This window comes from Podarcis muralis, chromosome 12, assembly GCF_964188315.1.
Source record: "Podarcis muralis chromosome 12, rPodMur119.hap1.1, whole genome shotgun sequence".
Classification (NCBI taxonomy): Eukaryota; Metazoa; Chordata; class Lepidosauria; order Squamata; family Lacertidae; genus Podarcis; species Podarcis muralis.
This window is the reverse complement of record NC_135666.1, coordinates 3,210,491-3,220,481: the sequence shown is the minus strand read 5'-3', so window position 1 is coordinate 3,220,481 and position 9,991 is coordinate 3,210,491.

Below are 9,991 nucleotides of genomic sequence, written 5' to 3'. Positions count from 1 at the left end.
TCTTCAGTTTGTGAGGTCAAAAACTCATTGCCTCACCCCAATTCAGATAAAATAAAGGAGACTAAAATTAAATATATCTTAAATTCCCAATTGAACAATCAGATATTAACTCTGCAACCCAAGAAAAGTTGCCTTTCTGTCAGGTCGGAAATAGGAAGATGGTCAACGCTAGAAGGGGCTAAAGACTGTTTAAGCAAACTTTTAAAAATTAAGAAACATCAGATTGACCTATATGCTGTGATGCCCCTTCTCCGGCAGACCAACTTCTTGAAGGTGATACTTGCGTTCCACTCTGAAAAGATACCATCTATTATTGCTAGGAGGAAAACGCTTTTGTCCATGGCCGACATCGTAGCAACGAGGGTTTTTACAGACAGTAAGATCAAACCCCTTCTAAATAGGTGCCCTGGTGGTGAGGACATTAGGACAAGAGACTCTGCCTTACTTCAAAATACTGTCAGGCCCAACCGCGATGACTCTGCAGCATGCCATCCTCGAACAAACTCGATATCCTCTCAAACAGCCATATATGAGGACGATAATCTGCAGTCTGCCCTTGACGAAAGGGAACTTATAGATGCGTTCAGAGCCCTCCCACCGAAAGAACAGTCGGTGATGATGCAAAGATTTGACACGCTTAAATCTCAGCTTTTGCAAGTCCAACATAGAGGGGAAGATACTAACGATGTCTCAAATAATCCCACTTGGGCTCACCGGACAGAAGTGGTTGACCTTCTTCAGCTCAGCCCCACTCTGAAATCAAAAACCATCCGACAAGACTCAAATCTTCAAGTTGTTTCTGCCCCGTGCGTTACATCACGAGTCGACCAGGCTCTGCCATCCTCACCGAACCTTCATCTATATTCATCGACCAACATACCTAAGGACGAAATTCTGATTTCCCTGCTTGACTCAAATCCCTCTTTAACTCACTCATCTCTTCTTGGAAGCAACAGAGCACACCGTCTCCACCAAGGAGGAGACAGGGGACTCCCCTGAGAAGGAGGCTAGCTCACCAACACAGGAGCCAGATATATGGAGAAACGTGACTCAAAGAAGTAGGAGGCCCAGGGTTCGCTCTGATTGTTTAGAAATACACAATCGCTTTGAGGTCCTCTCCCCTAGCATGGAAGACGAAGAGCACACTCCATTTGAGGATCTCTCCCTCATTACAGTCGATCAGGTATATGAAGACGAGCAGCAAAGTCAGTCCTCAGGGAATGTGCAGGCGACCTTGGAACGGACAGCTCACGGAAGAACCCCGACCAAACCTAAGAGGAGGCGTGTAGTGGTGATAGGGGATTTCCTACTGAGGGGAACAGAAGCAGTGATCTGTGGGCCTGACAAGATGTCTCGGGAAGTGTGCTGTCTCCCCGGGGCTAAGATCCAAGATGTAACTGAACGACTGCAAGGAATCATAAAACCCACTGACAAATACCCCTTCCTCTTGGTTCATGTGGGAACCAATGACACTGCAAGCAATAGCCTCCAGAAGATAAAAAGAGACTACGAGGCCCTCGGCAGGAAATTGAAGCAACTAAATGCACAAATTGTCATCTCATCTGTCCTCCCAGTTGAACGACGTGGCCCAGGGAGAGAGGGAAAAATAGTGGAAGTGAACAGCTGGCTTCACAAATGGTGTAAACAGGAACGGTTTGGATTCTTAGATCACGGACTGCAGTTTCTTGAAGATGGACTTCTGGCAAGCGATGGGCTGCACCTCACAACAGTTGGGAGGAATGTTTTTGCCAAAAATCTCAGAAACCTCATCAGGAGAGCTTTAAACTGACTAATGTGGGGGAGGGAGACAGTGCTCCTGAAGGTAGGAGTCTATCAATTGATGAAGATGATCATCCAAATGTCATAGACCAAATGGAGCAAACAGCATGCAGACCTAGTGGTGGGAGGAAAAAATCCTTAAATAAGAGACACGGGGGAATGATTAATGGACTTCAATGTCTGTACACTAATGCGCAAAGCATGGGAAATAAACAAGATGAGCTTGAGCTCTTGGTACAGCAAACTAAATATGACATAATAGGCATCACTGAAACCTGGTGGGATAAGTCCCATGATTGGAATGTAATAATGGAGAGATACAATCTATTTAAGAGAAACAGACCAGACAAGAAAGGGGGAGGAGTGGCGTTATATGTCAGGGATGTGTATACCTGTGAAGAGATCCAAGATTTAGAACCTCAAAGCCAAAGTGAGAGCATTTGGGTCAAAATTAAGGGAGAGAAGAATAACAGAGACCTCATTGTGGGAGTTTACTATAGATCCCCAAGCCAAACGGAGGACATAGATGATGCCTTCCTGGAACAGATGGCCAAGCATGCAAAAGGAAGGGAGATAGTAGTAATGGGGGACAATTACCCGGATATTTGTTGGATGTCAAACTCAGCCAAGAGCATAAGGTCAAACAGATTCCTCACTGGCCTTGCAGACAACTTCATTGTCCAGAAAGTGGGAGAAGCAACAAGAGGAACAGCCATTTTAGATCTGGTCCTAACCAATGTTGATGACCTGGTTAGTGGGGTAGAAGTGGAAGGATCATTAGGCGCGAGTGATCATGCTCTTCTGAAGTTTACTATACAGCGGAAAGGAGCAGCCAAGCATACTAGGACTCAATTTCTTGACTTTAAGAAAGCCGACTTCATAAAACTTAGGGAAGTGCTGGGTGAAATCCCATGGACAGTAATACTAAAAGGAAAGGGAGTTCATGATGGCTGGGAGTTTGTTAAGAGGGAGATAGTAAAAGCACAACGTCAGGCAATACCAATGAGACGGAAACATGGAAGGTGCCTAAAGAAGCCAGGGTGGCTATCTAAAGAACTTTTAACTGAGTTAAGATTAAAAAAGGATGTGTACAAAAAATGGAAAAGGGGGGAAACCACCAAAGAGGAATTCAAACAAATAGCCAGCACGTGTAGACACAAAGTCAGGAAAGCTAAAGCACAGAATGAACTCAGGCTTGCTAGAGAGGTTAAAAGCAACAAAAAAGGCTTTTATGGGTATGTCCGTAGCAAAAGGAAGAACAAAGAAACAGTGGGGTCACTCAGAGGAGAAGATGGTGTAATGCAAACAGGGGACACAGAAAGGGCTGAACTCCTCAATGCCTTCTTTGCCTCAGTCTTCTCCGATAAAGAAAACAATGCCCAACCTGAAGAATTTAGAGCAAATGATTCAGCAAAGGAAACACAGCCCAGAATAACTAAGGAGATAGTACAAGAATACTTGGCTAGTTTAGATGTATTCAAGTCCCCAGGGCCAGATGAACTGCATCCAAGAGTATTAAAAGAACTGGTAGATGTGATCTCAGAACCACTGGCAGTCATCTTTGAGAATTCCTGGAGAACAGGCGAAGTCCCGGCAGATTGGAGGAGGGCAAATGTTGTCCCTATTTTCAAAAAGGGGAAAAGAGAGGACCCAAATAATTACCGCCCAGTCAGTCTGACATCAATACCAGAGCAGATCATTAAGCAAACAGTCTGTGAGCACCTAGAAAGGAATGCTGTGATCACCAATAGTCAGCATGGATTTCTGAAAAATAAGTCATGTCAGACTAACCTGATCTCGTTTTTTGACAGAATTACAAGCCTGGTAGATGAAGGGAATGCAGTGGATGTAGCCTACCTTGATTTCAGCAAGGCATTTGACAAGGTGCCCCATGATATTCTTGTAAAGAAGCTGGTAAAATGCGGTCTTGACTATGCTACCACTCAGTGGATTTGTAACTGGCTGACTGACAGAACCCAAAGGGTGCTCATCAATGGTTCCTCTTCATCCTGGAGAAGAGTGACTAGTGGGGTGCCACAGGGTTCTGTCTTGGCCCCGGTCTTATTCAACATCTTTATCAACGACTTGGATGATGGACTCAAGGGCATCCTGATCAAATTTGCAGATGACACCAAACTGGGAGGGGTGGCTAACACCCCAGAGGACAGGATCACACTTCAAAACGACCTTGACAGTTTAGAGAACTGGGCAAAAACAAACAAGATGAATTTTAACAGGGAGAAATGTAAAGTATTGCACTTGGGCAAAAAAAATGAGAGGCACAAATACAAAATGGGGGACACCTGGCTTGAGAGCAGTACATGTGAAAAGGATCTAGGAGTCTTGGTTGACCACAAACTTGACATGAGCCAACAGTGTGACGCGGCAGCTAAAAAAGCCAATGCAATTCTGGGCTGCATCAATAGGAGTATAGCATCTAGATCAAGGGAAGTAATAGTGCCACTGTATTCTGCTCTGGTCAGACCTCACCTGGAGTACTGTGTCCAGTTCTGGGCACCACAGTTCAAGAAGGACACTGACAAACTGGAACGTGTCCAGAGGAGGGAAACCAAAATGATCAAAGGCCTGGAAACGATGCCTTATGAGGAACGGCTAAGGGAGCTGGGCATGTTTAGCCTGGAGAAGAGGAGGTTAAGGGGTGATATGATAGCCATGTTCAAATATATAAAAGGATGTCACATAGAGGAGGGAGAAAGGTTGTTTTCTGCTGCTCCAGAGAAGCGGACACGGAGCAATGGATCCAAACTACAAGAAAGAAGATTCCACCTAAACATTAGGAAGAACTTCCTGACAGTAAGAGCTGTTCGACAGTGGAATTTGCTGCCAAGGAGTGTGGTGGAGTCTCCTTCTTTGGAGGTCTTTAAGCAGAGGCTTGACAACCATATGTCAGGAGTGCTCTGATGGTGTTTCCTGCTTGGCAGGGGGTTGGACTCGATGGCCCTTGTGGTCTCTTCCAACTCTATGATTCTATGATTCTATGATTCTATGATCTATGCCAGAGCTAGAATCTTCTCCAGTTTCGACCAGATATAGAAGTAGTCCACAAGTGATGCCCCTGAGAGAGTCTTCCGCAATTCCCACCCCCGTGATGCCCCCTCAATTACCTCCTTCAAAGGAAACTGCGAATGTTACACCTCGGGACCCGCCGTCGGAAACGATTGAAGACCCGATGGGACGCATCAATAAAATCATCCGAATGTTGGATGATAAATCTGCGAGAGGGTTTACTCCGACGGACTCAACTTCTCCCTCCCTGGGTATCTCTCTGTCAAGTTGTACCAAGAATTTTGAAATGAAGAGACTTCCTGTTCAGGGATCTACTTTCAGTGCATCATCCACGGTGTGCCAACAGTCGAACCAAATTGTTAAAAACTTTAATTTGGAGGGCTCCTCACAGTTACCATCTTCCCAAAGTAAAATAACTGACTTTTTTGTTACATCTTCTGTCTTTAACAGAGAGTCTGCCCCCACTCCGTGTTGACTGTAAAAAGAACAACACAGAAGTCCCCAGCTAGCAGTCCTAAGTTGGAACATTGCTGGCTGGAAAAGGAAAAGATTAGATCCCAAATTTCTGTCCTATATAAACTCTTTTCAGATAATCCTTTTGCAAGAAACATGGGAAGAAGATAAAATAGATATGAATGGCTTTGAACTGATATCACTTCCAGCTATCCCCTCCCAGAAAGGTGGCCGGTCCAGAGGCGGTCTTGCAATCGCCATATCGCTTAAAATGAGAGCTAAACTCTCGCTAGTTCAGTCCTTTCCTCCTTTTGCTTTTACTGGTCTGATTTCAAGTGAAAAATTCTCACTATTAATCACCAATGTTTATCTTCCTCCAGGTGGTCTTATATCAGACCTTCATTATAGATGGGATTCTCTGGAAGATCATTTATTGGCATGCTATGTTATGTACCCTAATATTCCATCGATAATGGGTGGTGACTTTAATGCACGTACAGCCGCCAACTAGAATGGGATAATTAAGGCCAAGTGGTGGGTATCTCCCCCCTACCCAAAATCTGATTTAATCTCTTTTACATCAAGAAGATCTAAGGACAACAGAGTGAATGAGGCGGGAGTCCTTCTTTATCAATTGGCCATTCGTATGAATTTGAACATTTTAAATGGCAACTGCCCTCCGGACGTGCCAGGTGAATTTACTCACTTGGGCTCAACATCAAATAGTGTCCTAGACTATCTTCTAGTTTCAGATGACCTATTTTCAAACTTCTTTTATCTCAAAGTAGATAATGTGCATTCCAGTGACCACCTACCTCTAGCGGCCAAGCTAACGCTTGACTGGCACCCGGTTAGCGGTACACACCCAATTCATGTAGGTTTAAATGCCACAGCTCAAGTAAGAGGCATTAAATGGTCTATGAAACAGGCCCAAAAATATGCAGAATTCTTCCAGAGGAATATCTCCGAATCCCTTACTGTTTCATTGGCGGAGCTGTCTGAACCAAATAGGATACTGGAGTGGTTTTCCCACTTCTCTGCAGATTTAACTAGCTTCTTTACGATGCCGGCTCACCTGGTTAACCGAGATCAACCCAGGTTCGGTGCACCTTGGTTTGATGCCAAATGTAAGCAAGCTAGACTCTCCCTCTGTTGTATCTACAACAGATATAAATCTTCTGGAGCTGAAACTCTCCCCCCAGAGTACTTGCAGGCCAAAATTGCTTACAAACAGGCACAGAAGTCAGCCAAGCACGAGTGGCAGCGAAGACGTTGGCAAGCGCTGATTGCTGCCTCTAAGCTTCGCAGCTCTCGCGGTTTTTGGAATTTAATCAACAAAAGATCGAGGAAATACCCATTGACGGTTATACCAGCCCCGACATGGGAACAATTTCTAAGAAAATATTTCTCCCAGACAGACATCTCTAACATTCAATCTGATACTCTTTCAAGCCACTTGCCCATTTGGCCAGATACTGATAGTAGATTTAATAGTACTAATACTGATAGTAGATTTAATTGCTAAACTGAAAACTGATAAAGCCCCAGGGCCCGATCTGATCCCGGCGGAAGCTATTAAACAACACCCAACATGGTGGGCTAAAATTCTTGCAAAAATCTTTGATGCAATTAATGCCACGGGCCAGATACCTAGATCATGGAAGGAGTCCATCATAATTCCTATATATAAAAAAGGACAATCTATACTCGCTTCCTGCTAACCAGACTAACCCAATGGGCCGAAGATTCCAATCTGATAGGCCATGAACAGGTCGGGTTTAGACCAAATCGCGCTTCTATTGACCATGCTATAATTCTATATCTGAAGGCTTATGCCTTATCCTTGCCAGGGAATCGTTTGCCCGCGTGCCCAGGACCGAAGAGAGAGAGCAAAAAGCACCAGGAAAGTTTCTTCTTTGGAGAAAAGAGTTTATTGCAATCTGCGCACAGAGACAACCAGCAGAATAGCTTCTGAAAACTGGCTGCCAAGTAATACACATCAGCAAACTTTCTTATACTTTGAGAGCATTCACCCACCTCCCAGACGTCCCCCAAACTTCCCCAATCAGCTGACAAGTTTTCAACTTATTCCCTTTTAGGGCATATCTATATTGCTGGCTAAGCACCCCCTCCCCTCTCCCCCGTACATGTCTTTTTGCTAGCTAAGCACCCCCTCCCCTTTTCCTTGTACGTGTCTTTTCTTATCTTGCATTACTAAAGCAGGAAGCGCAAGGCAGGAAACGGCCTCTTAGCCTGCCTGGTCAGTTTTAGCTAACAGCAGCAGTTTCTGCTAGCTGGCAAGGCAGGAAACGGCCTCTTAGCCCGCCTGGTCAGATTTAGCAAACAGCTGCTGTTTGCTAGCTGTCTGGCCACAATTGCAGAAGCAAGATTAACACAGAAATTCACTTAGGTGCAGAGAATATTGAGAGTAACCCTTCCCTCTCCCTTCATATCATCTGGCGCGGAAGTATTCTTCCCCTACTCATGGTCTTCTATGTGCCGCTTTTATAGACCTGAAGGCGGCTTTTGACAGTATCTCAAGAGAGCTGTTATGGGAAAAACTGGCAAAGTGGGGCATAGAAAAAAGGCTGTTGTGGCTTATGATTAAATTACATGAAGGGACGGCCGCTAGGGTGAGGTTAACACCCGAGGGCGATCTCACAAACTCTGTACCAATAAATAAGGGGGTACGACAAGGGTGCATCCTTGCCCCCTATCTTTTTAACCTCTATATTAGTGATATGAGAACGCCCCTAGCTGAGGCCCAAACCTCCATTCATGCACCCAGGCTTGCAGACTATCGCTGCCCCTTATTATTGTACGCTGACGATGCAGTGATCCTCTCTTATTCTCGAATCGGTTTGAGGAGGGCCCTTAAGATTTTTGCATTATATTGTCAAACAAATTTACTTACTATTAACCATTCCAAATCTAAAGTCCTAATTTTTTCCAGGAGTCGTAAACTGTATAGATGGGAACTCGAGGGGAAGCCAATTGAACAAGTTTACAAATTTCAATATCTAGGAATTTACTTCCAGTATAATATGGGATGGAAAGCGCATTTCACATATTTACAAAATAAGGTCAAAGCCCTTATCTATGCTCTATTACGCTTCTTCTTTACTGAGGGGGCTATGCATGTTCCATCCGCCTTAAAAGTTTATAGTGCAAAAGTGGTTGCAACTATGGCCTATGCGGTCCCTTTATGGGGCGCCTTTGTAAACCTCTTGCCTCTGGTGACATTGCAAAATCTATTTCTAAGACGCCTTCTGAAACTACCCTCCTGTGTAAGCAACTCTGCCATTCGCTTAGAACTTAACATCCCCACCCTAGAGATTCTGATGTGGAGACATGCCTTTAATTATTGGCTGTCCCTCTGGCATAAATTGCCAAACTACTATCCTATTCAGTGCCTTTGGAGAGATGAATTCACCAGCCCATGGGCAACAAAAATCCATTCCAAACTGTTGTCTTATGGAATCTCTCCTTCCGATATTCTTAATTTAGATCTAATTACAGCTAAAAAGGTCATTAAACAAAGACTGGAGGAGGTAGATTTGCAACAAAATCTTACTACAGGTGGAGGTACATGTTCCCCGATAAATCTGGGCATTACATCTACGTCCCAGATTCCTCGATATCTGTCTACTTTATCGGCTGCATTGCATAGATTCGCATTTGTTAGAGCCAGATTTAATGTGTTCCCCTCAAATGTGCTGAGCAATAGATTCTCTAACGGTAAAACCTCTGTTTTATGCGCATGTGACAACAAATCAATAGAATCCCTTTATCATATCTTGTTTAGTTGCCCCTTATACATTGTTCCCCGATCAAGGATACTGAGTTCAATCATTCTGGAAATTGCTGCTAAACCACCTGAATTACCGTATTTTTCGCTCTATAACACGCACCTGACCATAACACGCACATCGTTTTTAGAGGAGGAAAACAAGGGAAAAAACATTCTGAATGAAACAGTGGATGTATCATTTTTGTGCTTCATGCTGTGGCCACAGACATGTGATCTGATGGTGAATTTGGGGTGACCCAATGCAAAAATCCTGAGAATTCCTGTGGATCCATGCTTTGTAACCACGTTTTTGCACCATTGCAGCCCCAGGCAACAGTGGGTGCGTGATTTTTTGGGTGCAGGCTGTAGCCATGGACATGCTATGTGATCTGATGGTGAATTTGGGGTGACCCAATGCAAAGATCCTGAGGATCCATGTGGATCCATGCTTTTTAACCACGTTTTTGGACCATTGCAGCCCCAGGCAACAGTGGGTGCGTGATTTTTTGGGTGCAGGCTGTAGCCATGGACATGCTATGTGATCTGATGGTGAATTTGGGGTGACCCAATGCAAAGATCCTGAGGATCCATGTTGATCTATGCTTTGTAACCACATTTTTGTTGGTTGAAAAGCAGAGTCCCGTGCCCAGCGGAAGGATGAGGAGTACGTACTACATACTCTATATCGCTTTATTTACAGTTCAAAGCTGGTATATTACAGAAAGACATCTTGCCTCTGCCGGAGCAGAAAATGCATCCTCTCTCCTCGACAGCTCGGAGAGAATCACAAAGTGAAACTGCAAAGAACAGTGAAAAACAGGAAACCAGTGTACGTCACATCCAGTCTCCCTTCCCGTGAGAAACTCCAACAGTACAGACTGTGGAATGTAAACACCTGTCTCGTGACAAGCCCTTTCGCTGCACAGTGAAGGAAAGCAGAAA